General features: G+C 37.6%; 2 long non-coding RNA genes across 3 annotated transcripts in view; one reads left to right on the top strand and one right to left on the bottom strand.

Annotated features, from left to right (window-relative positions):
- Window positions 1–7,669, top strand: part of LOC137228994 (uncharacterized) — a 34,283-nt gene extending 26,614 nt beyond the window's left edge. The window contains exon 2 of the long non-coding RNA XR_010945484.1: window positions 7,260–7,669. This is a non-coding gene — a long non-coding RNA (uncharacterized lncRNA). The remainder of the gene's footprint in view (window positions 1–7,259) is intronic.
- Window positions 1–25,729, bottom strand: part of LOC137228993 (uncharacterized) — a 359,733-nt gene that overhangs the window by 80,846 nt on the left and 253,158 nt on the right. The window lies entirely within an intron of this gene.

Here is a 25,729-nt window from a genome sequence, read left to right as displayed (position 1 = left end):
AATACCTTTCATAAAGCTCGTAAAGAAGAAACAGCTGGGATGCCAAGTCCTAAAATCCTTTATGAGCTGCCAGTGGCCTATGACAACACCTCTGCTTATTTCTAAGGGTTATTTTCATGGGATTTACTCCAAAAAAGTGATAGGTTCCCGACTGCCAACTAAGGATTAGTAACAAATCTTCAGCTCTCTCCTGCTCTAGCACAGAGAGCTGGGTCATTTGTAATTCACCCACTGTCCTTACCCCTTTATTACAATGCCAAGAGTAAGAGGTGCCTCCTTTTCCAGGAAGCCCTATAATGGATGCTGCTTCAGAGCCCTGGACAATCCCATAACGACCACATCAGCCGTATCAGAATTCATGGAAGAAAGCACCACAAAGAGGAGATTTAAACTCTTTAATCCTCCCATGAAATGAATGAATGCTCCAGTCATTATTGTAATATCTTAAATAAGCATATTTGAGGATTTCCTTTTCTTCATCCTATACTCGTTCTCATATCATTTTTCTGTCTTTGGAGAAAGGGATCTTATTTATTGATTCATGTTCTGCTGTTGGTTGTGAGAATGGGAATAGTCAGCTCTTCCCTAGAGATTAGAGAGTGACACCAGCAAAGCCTTTTCCTCACCCACTACCTGAAACATAGAATTATTTTACCTCTTACAAACCTACATTATTCTGCCTATAGAACTGTTATGGCTATATGCCTACATGGGAGACCATAAAACATAAATTCTACAGAGGCAGGGTCTGTCTTTTCTTACTAATATTTGTGTTCTCTATAGCTACTAGCACATAGGAGGTATTCATTAAACATTTGATGTTAAATTAAAATATTGCTATATGGCAATCCCTCTTAAATATAAGATAAACTACGACTTTCTTGAACTATATTCAAAAGGTTCATTTATTGATGTTCCAGGGACCCTTCTCTATAAAATAATTTCCCTTTAAGACTCTCTTAATATATGGAAACTAAAAAGGTTACAGTGGGATTCAACGTAGTAAGTTGCTTACCACCTCATTATATACTGGAAAGTCTGTTATCCATTGTCAAAGTTCTTATGAAAGTGCATGGGCCAATTTCATTCTACAACTCTTTTGCCAAGTTCAAAACCACAATATCTTCGCAGCTTTTATTTTTCTTCCAAACACCATAAGTTATTACACTATATGATGCATTGCATACTTGCCAAAGCAATTCAGCCAGATTTTTTGGTTACATAAGCATGAAAGCATCCAATACTAATAAACTCCTATTTTTCTTTCCACTTTTTTTTTTTTAATAAATTCAAAGAACTAAAGCATGTTTCTATGCCCTTGGGTTAAAAAAAGCAGCAGTCACTGACATTTGAAAAGTATTGTGCCAAAAGCCAAAATTGTGAGAATGTTTCTCAGCTGACAAATTTCTTCCTAATTGACCTGGAATTACACAAGTTTTGTAATAGTTTTTCTTGGTAATACATATAAAATGTATTGCTTATGGATCCAACACACTGACTATTGGTTTGTCTTTTGTTTGTTTGTTTTTCAAAATACAGTGTGTCGGAGTTAGTAACTTGGTTTTTGCTTTACTGCCCAGCTACAAGATTAATCCTATGTGTGTGAATTTTAAAAACTGAAATGCATAACATTCACATATTTGAACAATAATTTGGGAATTTTACTTGACCATCTAAAGAAAGATGATGAAAAAAATAAAATAAAAAATAAAGAAAGATGATGATAGTTTTCTGTCACCAAATGTAGCTTAACAGGCAGTGGTCCAAAGCTTGCCTAAAGATTCTGCATAAGTTTCTCTAAGGTTTGTACACTGTCAATTTATCTATACATTTTTAGAAGAAAATGTTTCTCTTTCTTAATACTTGTGCCATTAGTCTGAAAAGTAGGCTTACCACAAGATAATAAGCAAGTACTGTTGAACTAGTAATGGCAGGAAAGTTAGCAACAGTAGCAGCTGTCTACTGAGGAACAGCTAGAAGATGGTGTTAAGGAAAGAGAAGCCATTCAGAGGATGGATCTAAGGTGCATCAAGAGTTATTTTTCATTTCCCAAAAGCTCAATCAAAGATGTTTGTACCGTAAAGAGAAATTTATTCCTATTTGTGAATCAATATGGCAGCTGAAATATGTAAAGTGATCCAATTCACATTTTTCAATGAAACGATGGAAACATTCTCTAAGATTCTTTAGAACTGTATTAACAGACAGATGTTCTTTCCTGTGCTTTAGTAAGTAGCAGCCATCAACAATGTGACCATTTTGAAATATGACAGTTTGAGTGACTACTTTGCAGAAGGTCTAAAGCTAAAGGCAGGGTCAATACACCACCGTAATAACTAGTGAACAATGAAGAATTTGGCCAACTTGCTCCTTGGTCTATACAAACAAACCATCAGGTGGACTGGTTTTGTTTTCTACTTGCCCATTACCAGAATAAGTTGGGGAGTCAATATGCATGATACAATCAAAGTTCAAAGTAGTCATTGTCATTGCAGTACAATAAAATCTGAGCTTTGAGGTCTGGGCTGAACATGTCCACCATATCTCAGATAATCACAGTGAGACTGACCAAAATTTCGGGTTGGAATCCTTCCAGAAAAAGTTACATTGCTAGTAACAACGTAATCTCCTTAGTTAACCAGTTGTTTTTCTGTCTTATAGGTCCACCAACGGTTATGTTAGGCATCTTGTATTGCCTCACTTCACTCTAAAGTTCACTAAAACTTCACAGTTTCTTGTGAGATAACTGGAGACAGTATCAGGTGAAAATGGAGGGGCGTTAGAAGCCAGAAACCATTTTTATTTGCAAGGAAGTTGATTGATTGATTAATAATTGCCTGTGCCTATACACACATGTATCAATGTGCTAGGTTCTGAATATACATGGAAAATAAAGAAGATATCATTCCTGCCTTCTTTTAACTGATATTCTAGCAGAAGAGACCGACTTTAACAAGTACAAGCAAAAATGAGAAGAGAATATCATGAGAGGACAGTAGGGAGAGACTTCAAATTGGATGGTCACGGATGACTTCTCCAAAAAAGTAACCAGGAAAAATGAGGAGGAGCCAGCCATAAAAAGAGAACATTTCAGGGCTTCCCTGTTGGCGCAGTGGTTGAGAGTCCCCCTGCTGATGCAGGGGACACGGGTTCGTGCCCCGGTCCGGGAGGATCCCACATGCCACGGAGCGGCTGGGCCCGTGAGCCGTGGCCGCTGAGCCTGCGTGTCCGGAGCCTGTGCTCCGCAACGGGAGAGGCCGCAACAGTGAGAAGCCCGCGTAGCGCAAAAAAAAAAAAAAAAAAAAAAGAGAGCGAGAACATTTCAGGCTGACGAAAGGCTCAGAGGTGAAAACAAGCTTGGCCTGTGGGAGAAACAGCAAGGTGACCTCAGTGGTGGGAGATCACAAAGCAAAGGGTTTGATAGAATAGTAAGAGCTGAAGAGGTTAACAGCCAAATCACGCCAGACCTTGATGGCCAGAGAGAAGACTTTGTCTTTTATCCAAGTAAAACTGGAAGTCAAGGAGAGCATGGGATCGACAAGATACAATTTATAATTTTTTAAGAAATTACTCTGGCTGTTGAGTGGTATGTAGTGAAGGCAGGGAGACAGTCAAAGCTGGAAGATGTGTGTGTGTGTGTGTATGTGTGTACGTATGTGTATACGTGCGTTGTGTATGTGTGCACGTATACGTGGATGTGACCTATATCTTCTGCAGTCAGGGTGTTAAAACACTTTCCAAGTCCTTAAAGAAAATACTTTTGTGTTTGAACATTTAAAAATGGCAAATAATCATGTCAAAAAGTACTTAGAAGAGAGGAAAGCAGGCAAAAGAATTTTAGGGCTTAGTTTCCAGAAACTTCTCCTTTTTCAAAATAACCCTATAATTTTCTTATAAGCAGGGTAGGCTGACTTTAATGCATTATTTGTATTTATGTGTCATATACTCATATATCCAATTCAAGGTACTGAGGCAGGAGATAGATGGGCTCCAGGCTGAACAGTTTCTCCCCTGTGGACAGAAACTCCATAAAAGCAGGATGATGGAGGAGGCTGGGCCCTGCCCAGATAAAAGACCACATATTCCTCATTTTCAAAGTCAAGGAGACCTCCCTGACTACACATGCACAGAAAGGCTCCCTGGAGGTCAAAGGAGAGGAGGTGCCACCCCATAGTAAGTGATGTCAACTACCCATAGGCCTCTTCACTGGAATCCATCTTGGCTAAGAGATGCACAGGCACACAGGGGAGGACGCTGAGATATACCAAATACGGACCCAGAACCCAGCAAAGCAAGGTGATTGGTCAAAGGCAACCCAGAATAAATGCCCTATAAAAGTGATTCAAACTGCCACGAAGGCGTGACTCTCTCTCTCTGAGCCCGCCCATGGGTCTATCCACACGTACTGTACTCTTTTTCCTCCTAATAAACACTTTACTTGTTTCACTACTTTCCGTCTCTATGTGGAAATTCATTTCTACACAGCTTACAGGCCAGGGCCTTGTTCACTGGCCACTGGTCCCTGGTGGTCTGGTAGCTAGGATTCAACGCTCTCACTGCCGCTGCCGGACCTCAATCTCTGGTCGGGTCGAAACCCTGCTTCAAGCCGCTGTAGGCCAAGGTCACCCGAGATCAGTACAATTATTCATTTCCTCTCAGTGTGCTTTCCATAAAGAAACACACATTGCATGCAGGTGAATATATTTCTTGGGGCAGCCATACACCTTTCTCACCTTTCTAAGGCTAATCAGGTTGCCTTACTATTTCTTCTCATTACATGTTGTCAGGTAACCCATATGAATAACATGTGTGGTCATATTTTTTGAGAGGCAATTGTTCAAAGTACAGTTTTTATTCGTGTTGTGGTGTCCACTGAGGGACTTTCCACAACTCCACATTCTTAGACTGCTAGAAGTCTGCAGTTTAGAAGTCATCAGTAGTATTGTTTAAAGCTTTAGGTTAAGAAGAAGAGTTACTGAAACATAAAGTTTTATGATATGTATAAGTGTTTGTGTATGTGTACACGTGTATGCATATGATATACATCTCGTTGTGGAGACTTAGAGTAGAAGCTGGAAGGTGTGCGTGTGTGCATGAATGGAAAGATAGACAGTCACTGAAATGTCAAGACCTAAAGAAAAGAAATGCCTTTTTTCTTTTACATATTCATTCATTTTCTTCGCCACCTGGAAGAACACGATATTGTTTTCAAAGTCCACCTGCAGATCCACAAAAGCCAAGTTTTCAAACTGTGGAATGAGAAGCTAGAAATAGAACTCCCTGTGTCTTTTTGGTCCATTTCATGGTACCCTGAGGGTAACTTATGTCACATTTCATGACTCGTGATGTTCAAAGATGATGAATGACAGGGAGTCTATTCTGGTGTCAGATCCTGTTTTGGTCCTCTCCAGGATCTCTTAGATTTGGGAAAAGAAGGAAGTGAATCTCGCAGCATAAAATCTTCCCATTTAATTAGAAGGGTGCATGGAATAGCCTTAAGGAAAAGGAAACATTTTCCAACTTCAAATCCCTCTCTGGACACATCTCTTTAGGAGGAAGCTCGAGTGACATGATCTAAGTATCATTTTCCCTGCAAAGGACAGCAATATAGTTTTCCCAGTGGAAAACTAGTCCAGTCAATTCAAAGACAGGACTTTAGGATATATTACCCATGACTGTGCTTTTAAAAGTCTAAGTATGTGCTTTTAAACTCTAAATACAAAATTGTGTCGATGGTTCCATTTTCAGATTAATATAAATCAAGCAGGTGCTTTGAGGCAGAGCTTAAATAAATAAACAAACAAGCAAACAAATAAATAAATAAATTTGGGGGGGAAAAAAATCTCAGGCTTAGAGGGCAGGCAGCTTCCATTCAAATCCTGGCTCAGCCACTTATTTGCTGTATGACTGGGCAAGTCGTTAAATCTCTGTGTCTCAGTAACTTCAACCTTTAAATAAGGATAAAAATAGCACCGACCTCCTAGAGTTCATAGAGTTAATCAAACTATCTCATGCATAGCACTTAACACAACTCCTTATTCATTATATTCACCCGATATTAGTAAACATTAGTATAACAAGAACTAACGTAACAAATTATTATGACCAAAGAATTAAGTTATTTAACTCTGTACTGTCAGGGCCTAAAGTGTTGATGTGGCTTCCAAGTATGTTAGGTTATTCTTAAGGAGAATGTAACCCCTGCTGTGATGGGGCAGTTGCAAATTATGTGAACAGCTAGAACTTTTTGCTTCTTCCCTGTAGCCCATCTCAGTATCCCACAGCAGACCAAGGGGCACCTACAAACCGCAGCTGAAAAGCAGTTTAATTGTCTATGGAAGCATCTTGAAAAAAGTGTCCAAGGGACATTGCATCATGATGCAGAGAATTATTTTTTTTTAATTCTCTTTTCCCATCACTCCTCTAGTTGTCTCACCAGAAAGACAGCTGCCTTCCCATTCCTCAGTTTGACCCAAACTCTTTCTCAACCCAGACCAAGATGTCTCCTATCTTCTCTCTCTGCACCGAGGCAGCTATTCTAACTATTCTGGTTTTCTATTTAGTGACCATCTGTCCTTTCCAGTCCAAATCAGATCACACTGTAATGAACTATTTTGAATTCCTATCCTCCCTCCCTCTCTCTCTCTCACCTGTTACTCAACATCTACCCCCCAAAATTTAAGACACATAGAAATAAGACCCAGTAACCTGGATACCAAACTCAACCCCCATCTCAGCAGCAAGAGTAAACTGTGAGACTATGACGATCATACTTGTTTTCTAAAGCTATTTTCTACTACTATTTTCTTCTTGGCTCAGTTTCTCCTAAGGTAGACCTTAAAATATAAAAAATATAAAAGAAATGTGATCATATTGTTATTGTGCTCTCACATGGGATTCAAATAAAGCATCATGGAAAGGTCACTAAATTCTTCCTATCTTCAAAAAAGGGAAATGATAAGCAGTCCTGAAGAGCTCACCCAGCTTCCTTTCCAAAGGGCTCTGCTAACACGGTTGCCTACACCCTTCCTGTTGCTCCAGGTGCTTAAGCTGAAAATATTTAAACACTTGGCAATCCTGAAGATACTCTCTGAGGTGCCTATAAAAAGACTGGTCTTGGCTTCTGCCAATACATCAGCAGGTACTTCAATTTTATTTTATCTTGAGAGGAAGTTCATCGAGTTGCAGGCCTCGCCCACAGCACCTCAACTTCTCTTTTTTTATATGTGTAAATTTTTGTTTCTACTTCTGTCTCTCAGGAATAGGTTTTTAGTGGTCCAGGCGTTTCCCACGATTTTACCTGAATGTGGGCAACCTCAGCAGCAGAGGATCGCAGAAATATCCTCCACCTATTTTTCTCAGAAGATGTGAGAACCGTTGACTGGAGTTAGGAGCGGGAAGTGGTTGGTGCATACAGCTGCGAAAGGAGCAGTGGAAAGTTCTTTATTGATTTAAAAATAATAACAGCTCATATTTATCTTGTGACCATGGCAACGTAAGGAATGAAGTCTCTCTGCTTGCCTTTACCTCAAGCAGGAAGTGAGAGAGATGTTGGGTTCTGGGAAGCCAATGGTTTGGGGTTATTTTTCTTCCTGCCTATTGCCTACATTACTTAAGAGATTTAATACTGGCTTCTGTCTTTATCATTAAATCTTTTTCTTCAAATTAAGCAATTCTAGTGAGATGATTTCTTTTATACATACATCGATGTTTTATTAAAATGAAGCTTTTAGCAGTATCCGTCATGAGGAGCTTAGCTGTAAACCCAGAGGTGACAGTAAATCCTCAAGGTTAAGGGGAACTTAGAAACTGCAAAAACAAGTTTAACTTCTTTACTCAGAGGTGAAGAATGGAACAGCTCTTGCATCAGAAACTACTGAAGTTGAGGGCAAAATTACAAGTATCGATTAAGCAGGATGGGTTATTCCTTGGCCATATTTAGGTTTTCTTTAATTTTATGCAGCAATTTAAAAGGAGTGAACTAGTAAGAGATTTTATAAGTGTTGGTGTGATGAGAACTGACAGCTGACAAGTAGGGAGAGAGTTCAATTTCAGTCATGCTGAATTTTAGGTGCCTCTAAATGAGATAATCAGGAAGAATTTGAAAGTGTACCTTAAACTCAGATGGCTATCGGAGCTAATAGCACACGTGTGGCAGTCGTGAAAGTAAATCTGGTGTCCAGAACTGCACATAAGGAGCTCAGGCGGAGTGAGAAGAGATGATGACTGAGAGCACACACACTGCGGGAAGAGTACTATTTAGAGGACAGAGTGAATGAGGAGCTGGGGAAGGAGCCTGCAACTCCAGAGCTGGAACAGAAGGGGAAACTGGCTCTCTGTGCTTCTGGTCCAGAGCACAGGCTTTACCTGTTTTTTTCCCCAACTGCTAAAGCAGTAAGTCCAGATCTTACATCTATCTGATGTTCAGTGACACTCCCTGAGTTTTATAAAAAGTGACATTCCCAATTAAATATCACTTGATTAACATAACTTATAGATTTTTATTTAAAAGGACATTTTACTACAAAACACGGAGAGGCACGTGTCATAGGGATGTTCAGAGTGGCACCACGTGATCCTCCTTACTAGCCATTGCTAAAGAGTCACTAATGATCCTGCCTCCTGACTCGGACACAGCTGAAAAATCAGACCTCAACCTGATGTTCTGCTGGTGAAGTGACCTATGACTCTGGAACTTCCACCCCAATCATTCCAAGAGGAGCTTTACTGAAGTTGACTTTTACCACTTTAAGGAATTGGAAGGTTGCCGTTAAAACCAGCACCTAGCCATTTTTATTCACTGGTAATTCAAAGCAAAACAATCAACTGCATAGAAGGATGCAATAAAATCAGGAAGTGATAGGATTTTAAGTAACAAGCAACTTCTAAGATGGGCTGGTGCATTTTTGGAATAGATGAATGACAGAGCAGCCTTGAGAGATAAGCAGTTCTTGCAAAAAGAAATAGAAGTATTGAAATGTATGGCCAATAGCCCATTGAACATACACAGAGTTAGGAAAATGTCCTTGGTTTGGTAATATTTCTTATAGCCCTTATTAGGATACTAGACAGTGTGAAAATACCATCCTAGGAGTTGGCAGTGGCAAATTCCAAATTAGCATGTGTCAGTGTGCATGCCTATATAATATGAGGGAGACATCAGATAATATATGAAAGAAAAGTAATTCATGGAGAAAGTGAACAATAGTTTCAGAGGCTGCAAAGTGAGAAAAGATCTGATGAGCATTCACTTTATTTAGGAATTATGATGTCACTGGTGACCTGAGCAAGGATAGATTCTATAAAGTGCTAAGGGCAAACCTTGGTTACAGGAAGGTGAAGAGTAGACAGAAACTTCCTTTTCCAACAATACTGGCAGAGTAAATATCCTGAAAATGATCCTGCTGCTTATCCTAGCTCCTAATTTTGTATCCTAGTAGATACAAAATTAAAAACATATTTTAACGCATGACTGAGTCGGAAAGAGTAAGAGAACTACCAGAATCATCAGAGGCCAAAAGTTCTGGGGAGGATCAACTCAAAGAGTTATAAGCACCAAAATCATCTATTAATTCCAGAAACCTAGAGCTTTGGTTTTGACCTCGACAAACTCAGGTCTGCTTTGGCAGGAGAGCTGGAATTCAGTTCTGGGAACTGTAAAGAATTGCATCTTCAGTGAAAGTGTGAATTAGAAAAAATTTCAAAATAAATAAAATAGACATTGGATGAAGAAACAAACAAAATACCCTTGGGATTTCATGAGCCCAAGCTAGTCCTCATACAGGCTAGGGTCTCACATCTCACTGCCTGCATAGTCTGAAAAAGACTCAAGCAACCCCAGTCTTAAAGCTTCCCTAAGTGCCTGTCAAAAGCAAATGATAGCTTTCTCTAGATGAATCCACCATCAAATCAAGCCTCAAAGAATCTCCACATGTAAAGTCCTCACGTCACCTCAGAATTTAAGTACAAAATAAACAAGGAAACAAGGAGTAGGAGTAAACATCAGCAGAAACAGTAAACACAAAATCAAACTCAAGAAAGAGTTCTGATTTTGCAACTGTCACATTCACAATATGAGATTAGTATGTAATCATCTAAAGCAAAACAAAAAAATCAAATGTATGAATAAGGAAGAAGTGACTATAAACATAAGCAGTTGGAATAAAAAATCAAAAATAAGTTGGACATACAGAAATAAAAATTGGGAATAAAAACAATAGGTGCCTACTTAGTCTATTAGACATGACTGAAGAGTGACTCAACTAGAAATATAGACATAAAGCCATTAGCCCCAAGAGAGCACAGAGAGACATAGATGGAATATAAAATCAATCGAGAGACATAAAGGATACAGTGATAGATGTAACACAAGTCAAATGAGAATTCCAGAAAGAAATAGCAGAAAAATAGGAGAGACATTATTTTGGAAGGCAAAATCTTAGGGAAATCTCAGAATTCCAGATGATTTGAATCCTCAGATTCGGGAAGCAAAACAATCCCAATTTTAACCAAGCTGTAGAACACAAATGCCAAAGAACTTTTAAAAACCCAGAGAGAAAAACATTATATCCAAACAAAAAATTGGAAAGATAACTGAATTCTAAATGACAACAACGGAAGCACAAAAACTGTGAGGTAATATCAAAATTATGAAAAAATTATTCATAGCTACAGACTTAGAAGTGTGGTGTGGTAGTAAAATGAAACTTTGAGATACAACTAAATCAAATTTCCTACAAGCAGCTCCTCCCTACAGAAACTTCTAAAATATATTCTTCAAGAAAAAGGAAAATGATTTCAGAAAAACTACCGAGTTCAAGAAGAAAAGGTAAGCGAATGAAGTGGTAAATATAAGTGAATCTAAACAAATATTAACTCTATAAAACAATAACAATGAAGTCTAATTTGAGAATGTATTAGTTTTCTGTTGCTGTGTAATGACATACCACAAATTTAGTGGCTTAAAACAACACATATGTGTTGGTCCCTAAGTTTCCAAGGATCATGAGTTGGGACCCAGCTTAATGGGTATCACAGGTCTGCAGTCAAGGCAGATATCAAGCTGTGATCTCATTTGGAGGGGCCACTGAGGAACAATCTACTTCCAAGCTCATTCACAGTTTTAGCAGAGTAATTTCCCTGAGGCTCTATTACTGAGGGTCTAGACCTTTAACTGGCTGCCAGCTAGGGGCCACCCTTAGTTCCTAGAGGCCATCCCATTCCATACACCCGCTCACAATAGGGCAGCTAATTTCTTCAACCCAGTAAAGAGAATCTCTCCCCAGTGCATATAACATAACGCAATAACTGAAGTGACATCCCCATCACCTTTGGCATACAATGTAATCTTATCAAGGGAGTGACATCCCATTATTTTTACAATATTCTATCGGTTAGAAGCAAGGCGTAAGTTCTGCCAACACTCAAAGGGAGAGAATTATGCAAAGGCATGACTCATCGGGGGTCACCTTAGGGTGTGTACTGCACAAAGAAGTTGGGACAAAAAAACAAGATAAAGCTAAAACAGTAAGTCAGAAAGAGCATGATTCGAGTTAAAGCATGCTAAAGTCCTTTTATAAAGTTCAAAAAGATACAGATTAATTTTAAACTGTATTAAGCATGAATACAAAGGACAAAATAAGATGGTAGAAATTAACCAAAATATATCAGGAATCTAAAATATAAGCCCACAAACATCTTCTTAAATGAAATGGTGAACAAAATTTAATGTGGCTATATAAATGTCAGATAAAATAGTCCTTAAGGTATAAAGCAGTATTTCGGTTAGAGGTTCACACTACCTAATAATAAAAATATCCCATGCACCAAATTTCACAATTCAAAATGTATATAGTAAAAATTAGCAGGAGAGAGTCACAGATCATAGTTAGTTGGTGATTTTGAGACATACTGCTTGACAATAGATAGATCAAATTGACCCCTCCCCCCAAAGACTTTGAGAATATAAATAACACGCTTGAACTAACTGCATTATGTAAAGTATGAAACAATTAGAGACAACACGTAATTTTCAAGCACACTTGATGCGTATTGCCTATATAAATATACAGAAACCATGTAATAAACTATAAAACTAGTTTTAACAAATATGAAATATTTGATACGATATGGGTCACATTCTCTAGCCACAGTAAAATTAAGTTTGAAGATCATGAAATGACTCTTGTTTAGAAATTTGAAAATACTTATAAATAACAAAGCAATCAAACTGGATATTAGAAAATTTTAAAACAATCATGAAAAATTATAGCATATGGGTAAAATAGTTCATAGAGAAAAATGTGTACTCTTATGTAATATGTTAGGAAGGCTGATAATTAACTAATTAAGCACCTAATTAAATTTAGAAAAACAGTGACAAAATAAACCCAAATATTAGAAGAAAATTAACAAAAATAATAAACATTAATAAAGTAGAAAATAATTAAGAAAATCAATAAAAACAAGTGTGTTTTTTTAAAAACAAAATCCAGATGTCTCTGATGAAATTGATCAAGAAAAAAGAGGAAAGATACAAACAATATTAGCAAAGTTAAAGGAAACATAGCTACAGAAGAAACAGAGCAGAATGTTACAGACAATTTTAGATTATGACAACTTCAGATTATGACAACTTCGATGAAATGGGTGCATTTCTAGAAAATTATTTCTCAAAATAATTGATTTATGAAAGAACTAGAAAACGTGCGTGATCCTATAACCATTGAAGAAAATAAACTGTCATCTTCTCACCAAAAAAACTCAAGTCCACAGTTTGACAACAAATTCCACTAGATATTTAAGGAGCAAACAATTCCAACATCACATAAATTCTTCCAGAAAGCAAAAAACAATGACACACTCCTCCTTGACTTGTTTTATAAGGTCAGCATTATAATTTTGATTCCAAAAGCCAATAACGAAAGTTTCAAAGGAAAAATTATAGGTCTCAATTATGAACACAGATGCAAAAGTCCTATATAGAATATTAGCGAACTAAATCCAGCAATATATTGAAAACACACAGACACACACACATATTACTAAGTTGCCTTTATCCAAGAAATAAAAAGCTAGATAACATTTTAAAAACTATTAATATAAATTAACTGAAAAATGCTAAAAACGCATAAAATCATTTCAGTTTTTACAGATAAAAGAGACACAACATTCATTCATATTAGAAACTCTTAGTAAACTTGGAATTGAAGGAAACTTTCCTAATTGGCAAAAGAGTATAATAATTTCACAGGAAACATCATAGTCATTGGTAAATAGAAAAATCATTCTCTTTAAAGAGAGAAACAAAAGAAAGATACCTACTATTACCACACACATTAACATTGAACTGAGGATCCCAGAAAGCACAAGAAAATAAGAAAATGAAAAATATGTAAGGATAGAAAAAGTACAGAAGAAATCTCATTTACTGAAGACAGTCAAACCCAAAAGAAAGCTACAAAGTATTCAAATAAAAGAGCTTAGCTCGGTGACCACATAAGATCAATAAACAAAAGTTAAAAACAAAATATAAATTTTAAAAATTATAAAAACATATATAATTAGGAATCAATTTAACAAAAGATCAATCTTTTCACGGAGAAATTCATACTTTTTAAAATGCATTTTAAAAAACCTAAATTGAGAGATATAAATAACAAGATTAATATTTTAAATATATCAGTTTTTCCTAAATTGATATAGAGTCAATGAAATTTCTTCCAAAATCTAAACTGTATATCCCTTGAACTTTAAAAGACTGATTTGAAGATTTAAGGAGAAGGATTAGAGTCAAGAAGAAAAAAATGAAGTATAGATACTAGCTGTCACAGGTGTCTTAGCTTCTTTGGTCCAGAAATAGACAAACCAGTGGAAGTGAAGAAAGAGGCCTGAATTAGACCAAAACTTTTAAGGAAACTTGATAGATGACAGATTCAGCACAGATATGTATGAGTACAAGATGAACTATGCAATAGATGGTGCTCTGGAAATCGGTACCTGTATTTTTAAAAACTGAAAATGGATTCCTACTTCACATCTTACACAAAAATCAGTTCTAAATGGATTTAAAGATAAAGCATAAAAGTCAAAACTTTAACAATTTTACATAGCAAAATAGGAAACTATCTTTACGTTTGTAGAGGAGGAAAAAGGAATTCTTTAACAACAACAAGTAAAGAAAGTAATTGGTGAATTTGACTCCATTAACACTGAGAACATTACGACGTTTATCAAAAGACACCACAAGGGCTTCCCTGGTGGCGCAGTGGTTGGGGGTCCGCCTGCCGATGCGGGGGACGCGGGTTCGTGCCCCGGTCCGGGAGAATCCCGCATGCCGCGGAGCGGCTGGAACCGTGAGCCATGGCCGCTGGGCCTGCGCGCCCCGAGCCTGTGCTCCGCGACGGGAGGGGCCACAGCAGTGAGAGGCCCGCGTACCACAAAAAAAAAAAAAAGACACCACAAAACTCAAGGAGGAAAAATATGCCACAACTGGAAAGATATATTTGCAATCAGTATCACTGGGAAACAATTAGTATCCAAAACTCGTAGACAAGTCTTACCCAACAAATTTTAAACAGAAAAAAAGGGCATAAACATAAAGCAAAGAGAAAACACAAGTGGCCAATAAAAATATGAAAAGATAACCTCATTACTAATTAGGAAAATGAAAATTAAAGACACAATAAAAGCTGGTTTTGCATACAAGGAGCTTAGAAGACATCACTCCATCCTAACAACAAGTAAGGCTGAACTTGACTGAAAAATTAACAATTCTTGGGTCCGTAAAAGAAAGGAGGACAGAGGGGAAACCGCGGCCCCCAAGACTGGAGAGACAGAGTAGGGAAGAACGCTTGTTGTCACTTACCCGAGCAGAGACTCACTAGCAGAATCACCGGTGGGAACCACTGCCAAGGTAGGAAGGCCTGAGCCACAGTTGTGGAACTGATGAGGGCTCAGTGTGCACAGCTTTGAGCGTTAAAAAATCCCTGGGAGCCCAGTCAGAAAGGGGCCCCACCAAACTGTGAGACTCACTTCCACGAGCTCAGCCAGATTCCACAGTAAATATGGGAGAAAAATCCCGACATGCTTCTGGCAGGGGGAGGAAAGCCACTTTAAAATAAACCAGAGCACCTTTGTGTTTCTTAACAAGGCCTGACCTCAGGGGAAACTAATTAACCAGAGCCTAACCTGCTGGGGTATAATCAGGACCTAATTGACCTGGGGGGAAGGGAAATCTCAACTGCAGTCAGCTGTACCTTCCACCAGGGAGTAGCGAAATATCAACTCCTGCCTGCTCTAGTCATCCTGTCCCACCTAAAGGGGTAGAAAAAACCAGAAACACTAGTGAAGTTCACAGTCCAGAGATATAGGCTCCTGAAAGACTGAGACCTAATTACTCAACAAAAGAAAGTAAACAACCACTTAAAATGGGCCAAAGACCTTAACAGACTCTTCACCAGAGAAGGTATACAGATGGAAAATAAGCATATGAGAAGATGCTGCACATTATCTGCCATCAGGGAAATGCAAATTAAAACAAGATACCTCTACACACCTATTAGACTGGCCAAAATCTGGAACACTGACAACACCAAACGCCCGGCAAGGATATGCAAAAACAGAAACTCTCCTTCATTGCCGGTGGGAATGTAAAACAGTACAGCCTCTTTGGAAGACAGTTTGCTTGTTTCTTACAAAACTAAACATACTCCCACGATGCGATCCAGGAATCTCGCTCCTTGGTATTTACCCAAAGGTGTCAAATCCTTATCTCCACACAAAAATCTGCACGCACACGCTTATAGCAGCTTTATTCATAGTTGCCAAAACTTGGGAGAAACCAAGATGTCCTTCAGTAGGTGAATGGATGAACTGTGGTACATCCAGACAATGGAATATTATTCAGTGCTACAAAGAAATGAGCTATCAAGCCATGAAAAAAAAGAGCAGGAAATTTAAATTAATCATTTAATTTATTAATTAAAATTAATATTACTAACTGAAAGAGGCCAATCTGAAAAGGCTACATATTGTATGATTCCAAACATATAATATTCTGGAAGAAGCAAAACTACGGAGACAGTAAAAAGAGAGGGGATTGCCAGGTCCTGGGAGAGGGGAGGAATGAACAGATGCGGCACATCGGAGTTTCAGGGCACTGTAATGAAACCATAATGATGGATACCTGTCCTTATACATTTATCCAAACCCACAGAGTGAACCGTAAACTACAGGCTTTCTGTGGTTATGATGTGTCCGTGTAGATCCATCAGTTACAGCACATGCACCACTCTGGTGTAAAGTTGATGATGGATGGGGGCGGGGGGCTGTGATGATGCATGTGTGTGGGCAGGGAGTACATGGGAAACCTCTGTACCTTCCCCTCGATTTTGCTTGAACCTGAAACTTCTCTTAAAAAAGCAGTCTTAATACACAAACAAGTTCAAGACATAGTGAAGTGTAATTTTACACATCTCAGACTTGCAAATTTTTTCCTCTTACACTATGTGTCGTTGAGAATATGAACCAGTGAGGACATTTAAACATTAACGGTGGTGATGCCAACTGGAACCATAATTTTGAAAAACCATTTGACATTCTTAATACGGCGATGTTTATTCTGTTGGAACAATGAATTCCACTTCTACCTTGACCTCGAGAAATTCTCACACATGGCATAAGAAAACAGGTACAAGAATGTTGGCAGCACAGTTGTTTGTATAGGTTAAATCATACTAAACCCTGATAATCACATATTTTTAATCTACAAAAGCTGCAGTTTCATGAGGCTCAAGGTAATAACAGCAACAACTGAAAACAATTTCTATTCATAGTAAATTCTCATGATGTAAGGAATTACCAACCACAGTCACCTGGTTTGTCAATATAACTGTAAATGGAACAGAGCTAATATGGAGCAAAAACAGCAAGAAAACAAGATACAGAAGAATACCAACAATCTGATAAAATTTACATAAAACTAAAACAGGTAAGACCCTACCATGTATTGTTTAGGTAGGTATAAATGAAGAAACAAATGAAAAATAAGCAAAAAGTCATGACTGCCTTTATAGGGGAGGGGCATGGATTGGAAGGGAAAACAAACTAATTTTAAAGGCACTGGTAATGTTATATTTCCTAAGCTGAGCTGTGGAGACATTTAAATTATTATATCTTATATATGCATATTATTTTATACATATGTAATATTTTATAATAAATGATTGATAAAGCATGGGTGGAATGTGAGGAAATGGAAGCTGAGCGTGTATGTTCCTTTTTTGTGGGGGGGGCACTTAGGTGTGAAAGGAAGAGAAAGGAGAAAAGTAGCTGGAGTAGGAAACAGAATCAGAAAAGGGTCTTGTTTTTTTTCTCAGAGAAACTTGAATGTTAATGTGCTGAAAAGGAAAGGCTAACTACGGAATTGATGAATCAGGTGACTGAGGCTACAGGTGGAAATGCGAACCACGTGAAGGTGGAGAGAATCGCTTTCATCAGAGGTGGGTGTCTCTCTTCCCACCAAAACTGAAGGGACAGTTTATGATACATACAGATCTTGACCGAAAGGAAGGTCAAAAAGGCAAAGAGGTTTGATGGTCACTGTTTTCTCCGTGAATTCGGATTTCAGTCATCTGTTGAAACTAACAGGTAAAACAGCAAGCCAGGGCATTAAGGAGACTGGCAGAAGTTTAAAGTGATTTCTGTGAGTCTGGGAAAGAGAACAAGGGTCTGCAGCAAGCTGGAGACCATGAATATATCATCACATCCATTTGTTCCTTCTCTCCAGTTGTGTCAAGATTCTCAGGTGTAAGAGTAAAGGAAAGGTCTGGAATGAGCTAAGCTTTATATTTTCCTTGGAAGGTGCCGCAACGGGCACACCTGGGCTCAAGTGATACATTAATGAGCCTCTGGGGTTTAGGCAGATGCAAGTCAGAAACAGAAGAGAGGGTGGAAGGATGGAGAGAAAAGGAGAGTAAAAGTGTTGGTGTTCTTGATGTGGCCAAAGAAAGGGGAGTGCTGAAAATAAGGGATTGAGAGAAATGTGAGGAAAAGGAAGGTACTGCCAAGAGTTTAAAAATCCAGAACAGGAAAATGGAAGGATGCTGATGAAGTCCAGGTGGGGTCTGTTGTATGTGGTGCGGGTCCCTGGCATTGAAGAGATCAGGGAACTGTTAAGAAAGTTGGTTGGATGGGGTCGTCTGCCCTGACATTGAAATTGGCCACGAAAAATGGCAAGAAAAAAAAAAGTGATCAGAGTCTAAAGCCCTTGATGAAAGTGGAGGAGTGACAAGGGTGTTGGTGAACAAGAGCTAGATGGAAGGTAGGAGATGGCAACCAGATGGCAAGAGCCCCAAAGTAAGAGAGGTTTTCGTCTGAGGAATGGGAATGAATGGTTTGAATCTGAGGAATGAGAATGGATGAGTTGTGTTGGGAAGCTAGGAGGCTTCGATAATCACCTTTTGTATGGGGTACACACAGTGTGGGAGAATAACCAGGTTTCCCTTGAGGATCAAGAGAATGCTAGGTCCCAGCTCTATAATGTTTTCAAATGCAGTAGCGCCAGGCTCCTGCCTTCACTCTTATTTTCGATCTTTAAATTTTGTTCCTAGTTATCCTTCCAACTCAGATTTATCTTTGCACTTACTTCACTTCATAGCACCTGATCACTATGCATTGTAATGCTTACATGCCTGTATTAGTCACTGGACTGCACTCTGCTTAAGGGCAGAAAAACATGTAATATTTACCTTTAGGTCCACAACACTTAGCATAGTGCCCAGTATATAAAAGGTACTCAATAAACGGTTACTGAATACATGAATGGAAGGAATAGAGTAATATTTATAAGTGGAAAGGACTGTGAGAGCCATGGAATGACAGGTGTGTGTTCGTATTTGTGAATGAGTTTGCGTGTGTGTGTTTCTTGCATGAACTGTTAGAGATGAAATAAAGATGCCCCAGAGGGCAGTTACAACAGTTTAATTACCTAAGAGGGTTTTGGATGAGAAATACCATGTTAGTCTAAAACGCAGGAAAAAAGTCAGTAGAAAAACAATAAACCATCGTGGACATGATAAAACCATCACAATTGCTTTGTGAACAACAATGAAGAGAAAATGCTAATATAGTTCTCACTGGTATATTCTGAAATTAATAATGATCTAAATACCTCCTATGAAGTTTTTTATTAAAAACACTTCCGTAATCTAAGTACTGTAGATGATGGATTCAACAAAGAAAGCTTTGCTTTATAATGTTGGAAATTAGAGTCCTATGAAATCAAGTTTATCTTTAGAAGTAGGTTTTAAGAAAACTGAAAGGATTGATAATAGTAAATATGGAACAGATGTTGCCTGAAGCAGGGTCCTGGATAAAATTTTATTTCGATATGAAGTTAATGAAAAAGGGTGGGGTCACTGGTATGATTTTTGCAAAATGTTTACATTTGCTTTCCAACCTGTAGTGTGTAACTTCCTTTTAGTTTCATAAATAGCTGAACATTTTTACTGAGTATTAAGTATGCTTTTAACTTAGATGTGATAGGTTATATATTTTACAAAAATACTAGATGAGATTCTGGAAGTGCAAATCTTGCTTTTTATTCAATGGAAGGATTTCCCATGAAACAATTTCTTCTAGTCCTTACAATTAAGTCTGCCTAGAAGATATGCCTAAAGAGATAATAAATAATAATCTAATAATGTATATGATATGTAAGTTTGTAAACTCTCAGGTACTCCATGATGTTGTAATATTGGGGTGCTAGTATCCTGGAAAGATATAAAGATACATAAATAGTAAACAGAATACACTGTTCTCTAATACTTAGGAGATTTGTGGAATTTGAGAAATACACGAAAACTTATATTTTGTCTCAATGTGAAAACATAAAGGGAGTTTAAGGAAGATTAACAATTGATTGATGGCAGAACTGGGACAAAGGTCAGATCTTCTGCACTCCGGGCCTGTATTTTCCCTCCTTCTCTTTTTCCTTATATTCAGAAGCTGTATTCATTATACTAATGCTTGATATCTATACTAAAATTACCTTGGCTTTTACACGCAAACAAAATGATTTTTAAAAATTAAACTTTAAATTTTATTATAGAAGTATGAACTTTTAATAGAACTAACAAGAATAAAGAAAATAAAGTTTCAGGTGTAGAAGTAATTGTTTCATTAGAGTAATAGATCCAGAACCAGAAATTAAACTTAAAACTAAGCAGAGAATTGAGATTCATAATGGTTCCCCAATATAATACTTAACTGATCTTCCCCCTCCCAAAAACAAGCACAAATTTCTCATAATAAAGAGGTTCATATGTGCAATGATATTCCAATATTATAACTTGTATAAAGGACTAAATATTAAAATGTTGTGTCCAAATGTTATACAGAAGCAGGATTGACTTACTAAAGGGCCTCTTTGGGTTGAAAAGGGCTGGAGATTTAAATAGAGGCATGGCTAAAGTGGACCTATCCTTCTGACTTCCCCTAACAGCCACATAAACTTGGAAATTTCTTTATCTCCTTTCTCCCCAAATAAAACATTTCAAAGTAGTGTTGAAAGCAGAATTTAGAATTTCAAACCCGCAAAAATGTTATGGTTTGGTGTATTTAATCTTGGTAAAGTGTTAAAAATATCTAAGTAGGTATTTGGTTTTATTTGGGACTAACAGCAGACTTCAAACCAGAAAAACTCATCAAGAAGTTTAACAGCTGCTTCAAATAAATTTTGGCTTAAAAAAACTTTTAAACAATATTTAAAAAACAGCATATGATAAAACATTATATATATATATATAATTTTCTACCACTGAAATTTTGGAAAGCTTAAGAAATTATCCAACTTTGATCTTCAAATATTAAGTATTTTTTATCTATGTATTCCTCATCTTCCTCCAAAAGGGAAGATAAAATTTAGTCAGCTCTTTCAGCTGAAAGAAACTTCCAGCCTAATCTTTGCTCTTCAAATCCCCCCTCTTGGTGCAGGAACAATTAATAACCTGTTCTGAGCAAAGCTATATGGCTCTCTTCTCTCCTCCTGACTTTAAAATAATTCCTAAGAATTTGGCTTCAGGAAAATTATCTCCAGGCTCTTATTCAATGAGTCACTAAGTCATTTATTATGTACTTGGTGCCCTAATTGCAGAGCAAAGTGTATTTTATACTACAAAGTACATAAAATAAAGGCCATGTTCTTGATGTCAGAACAAGACATTTTTTAGACAGTTTTATATCAGTTGGTTCATCAAACCGCCTGTAAATAAAATAATGGGCAAAAATTCAGAGCAAACTTCTCCGGGATGTTGAGTTCCCTGAGATGAAAACCCATACCTTACTCATTGCTTCGTGCCAGCTACAGAGAGCCAGACACATAATTGTGCTTGATAAACAGTGAATGTGGAAGGAATGAAGGCTTCCTTACTGATTCTGGATCTCTGGTGTCATCTTCAGATAATTGTTTCTAGTAAGGACTGGCTCACAGACATCATTTGGTGTTTCCTTCTTTTAGCTTTCTTGCATGCTGTGGGCCACATAAATGAAGAAGTTTTGCACCTGCTAAATTTTCTATTCTGTAATTAGATTATTTATCCTAAAATGATTTTTTTTTTCCTACAAGGAAAATTAAAGGCTGACTCTTTTTCTCCTTCTTTTTTTTTTTTTTTTTTTTGCGGTACGGTACGCGGGCCTTTCACTGTTGTGGCCTCTCCCGTTGCGGAGCACAGGCTCCGGACGCGCAGGCTCAGCGGCCATGGCTCACAGGCCCAGCCGCTCCGCGGCATGTGGGATCTTCCCGGACCGGGGCACGAACCCGTGTCCCCTGCATCAGCAGGCGGACTCTCAACCATTTCACCACCAGGGAAGCCCTCCTTCTTTTTAAGAATGTAAGTTCTGCATTTACTCTTTCCTTCTCAACAGAGTGTGTTTGTATAGTTAACAGCACATTGGCCACCCTGTCAATCCTATTGTTCTTCACTTCATCCAGGAGGAAGTATATACCTACTTCAATTTTTCCGGGCGTTCGTCAGTGTCTATTCTTTTTCTTTCCATTACTTCTGTTCTTACTAGATACCACAGACACTTGCCTGATCCAGCCTGTGTTTCAAACCCATCTCTCCCCTGTCCACAACTGCCACAGGACAGTAAAAGTTAAAACTCAGTTTCTCAGCATTTCTTTCAACTGTGAATAGTCACATGACACTGTTCAGGCCAATGAAGTGAAAAGCTAATTAACAGCTCTGATGCTCTCTGTTCCCTTGCCTCCTTCTCCCTGCCTGGAGCATGCGTAGTAGAGTGGCCCTCTTGCAAACATGAAGATTAAAATCATACGCTAAGGAAGGCAAGGCAGAAAGATGCCACAAGCCTAGGACATCGACCACATCGTGGAACCACTGCACCAGCTTTAGAGGATCTATCATAACTTCTCTTTATGTAAGAAAAAATAAATCTCTTTCGCTGTAATTTTGGTTTTATTTTACATGTTGCTAAACACCATCCTAACTGATACACTGGAATAATGTATATTTGGTACTGGGGTCAGTTACATTAGGATAGTTTCCAAAAAATAAACAGTTACAATTGTTTCTTTCCAATATGTAAGGCAATAGAGGAAATGTCTCATTAAGATAATCTCGTACAAAAAGGCCGTTTCCTTTGTTTTGTTGAATATAGGTACCAGAAAATTGATAGTAATCCTAATTTATCTGAAACAGTGAGTGTGGGGCTTTTAAACTCAGGGCTTCATAAACCCAACTCAGGAATTTATTGAGAATAACTTAAGTGGATTATCATATAGGCTTCTGCATTCAATCTGTTGTAATATGTTATTTTGGTTGACGTATATAAAGAAAACCCCACCTCATATTCATGGTTGGAAAAGGGAAGGATATTTTAATAATAGCTTCTTAAAAATTGCAGTATGGAATCTGAAACTTTCTCAGTGAACTTTTCCTACTCTGTTCCTTTAAAGGCCATTGGTCTCTCCTGCACTCTGAATGGATCTTCTACCCAAGCATAACTTTGTCTGATCATGCTCTGGTTATTCAGAAAATATTGCTTCCATGAGTTACCTAGCTCTTCCAAATGTCGACCCATTCATCATGTAACGTTTTAAAAAATCACATTCTGTAATACTAAATTAATTTTATCAGGAGAGTCTTTAAGTATTGGGAAGCTGTTAAGCTCATAGGGTGGATAGCAGTTTTCCAAAATTCTAATTTTCACCAGAAAGCTCAGATTTTTATCCCTGACAACAAATACTGCTTATTGTTTTCCTTGAAGTAACAGGCTCACTGTGATCATTTTCAAGAAAGTGTTGAAAATCCAGATCAGGATAACCATAGCCTTCTGTCAGTCATTCTTTCAAGTAAAAATGAAAAAACTAATAGTCCAGCTCAGAATTTCAATCAATAATATCCCAAGTTCTTTCTCTTAAAACAATCATCATACTCAGTATAGTTTAGGTTTATTTCCTATTGTGTCATAGAGAATACTATAAAAACATGAACTCAAGGACTAAGATTTAATAAAGTAATATTTGTTGTTTCCTCATGGACACTCTGAACTAAATATTTTTCTCCTTTTTCCTTTTTTTGCAGTGAGTATGTGGTATCAAAAAATGCAGTAAAAACTGGTACAGTTTTGTGCCACTACCTTGACTCACGCTAAGGCACCAGAAGTTTTTATCCGCTCTTCCTTTTGTACTCTCAGTGCAAATCTCACACTATGAAAAAGGCAAATAATGTCTTAGTATTATTATGAAAATAGTTTTTGAATCCAGAGGCTGCCAGGGATACACACCACATTTTGGGCATTACTCCCATATAGAATACAAGTTGACCAGTAATTAAATCAAAAATACACAATATGTCAAGAAAAGCTATTGCTCTTTTGGAATTATGGTTTTCTCAGGGTATATGCCCAGTAGTGGGATTGCTGGGTCATATGATAGTTCTATTTTTAATGTTTTAAGGACCCTCCATACTGTTCTCCATAGTGGCTGTATCAATTTACATTCCCACCAACAGTGCAAGAGGGTTCCCTTTTCTCCACACCCTCTCCAGCATTTATTGTTCCTAGATTTTTTGATGATGGCCATTCTGACTGGTGTGAGGTGATACCTCACTGTAGTTTTGATGTGCATTTCTCTAATGATTAGTGATGTTGAGCATTCTTTCATGTGTTTGCTGGCCATCTGTATATCTTCTTTGGTCTATTTACAATAGCCAGGATGTGGAAGTAACATAAATGTCCATCGACAGATGAATGGATAAAGATGTGGCACATATATACAATGGAATATTACTCAGCCATAAAAAGAAATGAAATTGAGTTATTTGTAGTGAGGTGGATGGACCTAGAGTCTGTCATACAGAGTGAAGTAAGTCAGAAAGAGAAAAACGAATACCACATGCTAACACATATATATGGAATCTTAGGAAAAAAATGGTCATGAAGAACCTAGGGGCAGGATGGGAACAAAGATGCAGACCTACTACAGAAAAGGTTGCTGACCCTGATGTAGCCTGACTACCTTCCCAAACCATATTTAGAGACGAAAACTATGAAGAACCTAGGGGCAAGATGGGAATAAAGATGCAGACCTACTAGAGAATGGACTTGAGGACACAGGGAGGGGAAAGGGTAAGCTGTGACAAAATGAGAGAGTGGCATGGACATATATACACTACCAAATGTAAAACTGATAGCTAGTGGGAAGCAGCCGCATAGCACAGGGAGATCAGCTGGGTGCTTTGTGACCACCTAGAGGGGTGGGATAGGGAGGGTGGGAGGGAGATGCAAGAGAGAAGGGATATGGGGATATATGTATATGTATAGCTGATTCACTTTGTTATAAAGCAGAAACTAACACACCATTGGAAAGCAATTATACTCCAATAAAGATGTTGAAAAAAAAAAAAGAAAGAAAAGCTATTGTCCTAGAAACCCAAGTCATTCACAAATCAGCAGCAAGGGTCACTGAATTCCCCTGCTGAAGTGATTCTATTTGTATTCCAGAAACAAGTCATTACATTAAAATGTTTGCTTTTTCTTCTAGTGGACATAATATACGCTAACATTTGGAAAAGCATGAAGAAAAAAATTAGCTGTCTTCTACCACCACCAAAGATTGACTATTGCTGATGTCTGACATATTTTCTCAATATTATATTATAAGCTTTTAACTTATTTAAAATTCTCTTGAAACATAACTTCTGTTGGCTGTAAATTATTCTGTTTTGAAGTGGTACAATGAATTTCTGACAGTTTCTATAGGGTTAGATAATTTAGTTCCAGTTTCTTTCTATTATAGGTATTGCTGCCAACATTGAATATAGATGTACAATTCTGGCTGTTATTAGGTGTTGTCAGACATTTTAATTTAGTCATGTTCTGATACGCGCAATGATATTTCCTTGTGACTTTAATTTGCATTTTCTTGACAAATAGTGACATTCAGCAAGTTTTTCGTGTACCTATTTACCATCCATATATCTTTTTTGGTGTATGCTATTAACATTTTTGTATATTCTTCTCAAACTTTTATAATACATGTTTTCTGAAAAGTTTGATTCTGTTAATATGCCATTTTGTGTCACGGTTCATTTTCTTTATAAAACATATTTTGACTTATTATAGAATTAATAAATACAGCTCATGGGAAATAAAGAAAAGTATGAAGAAAACATATAAAATTTCCTCATAATCTGACCACTGAGAGATA

The sequence above is a fragment of the Pseudorca crassidens genome, chromosome 8 (genome assembly GCF_039906515.1).
Source record: "Pseudorca crassidens isolate mPseCra1 chromosome 8, mPseCra1.hap1, whole genome shotgun sequence".
Taxonomy (NCBI): domain Eukaryota; kingdom Metazoa; phylum Chordata; class Mammalia; order Artiodactyla; family Delphinidae; genus Pseudorca; species Pseudorca crassidens.
The sequence above is the reverse complement of the archived record's forward strand: the minus strand, read 5'-3'. Positions and strand labels throughout refer to the sequence as shown.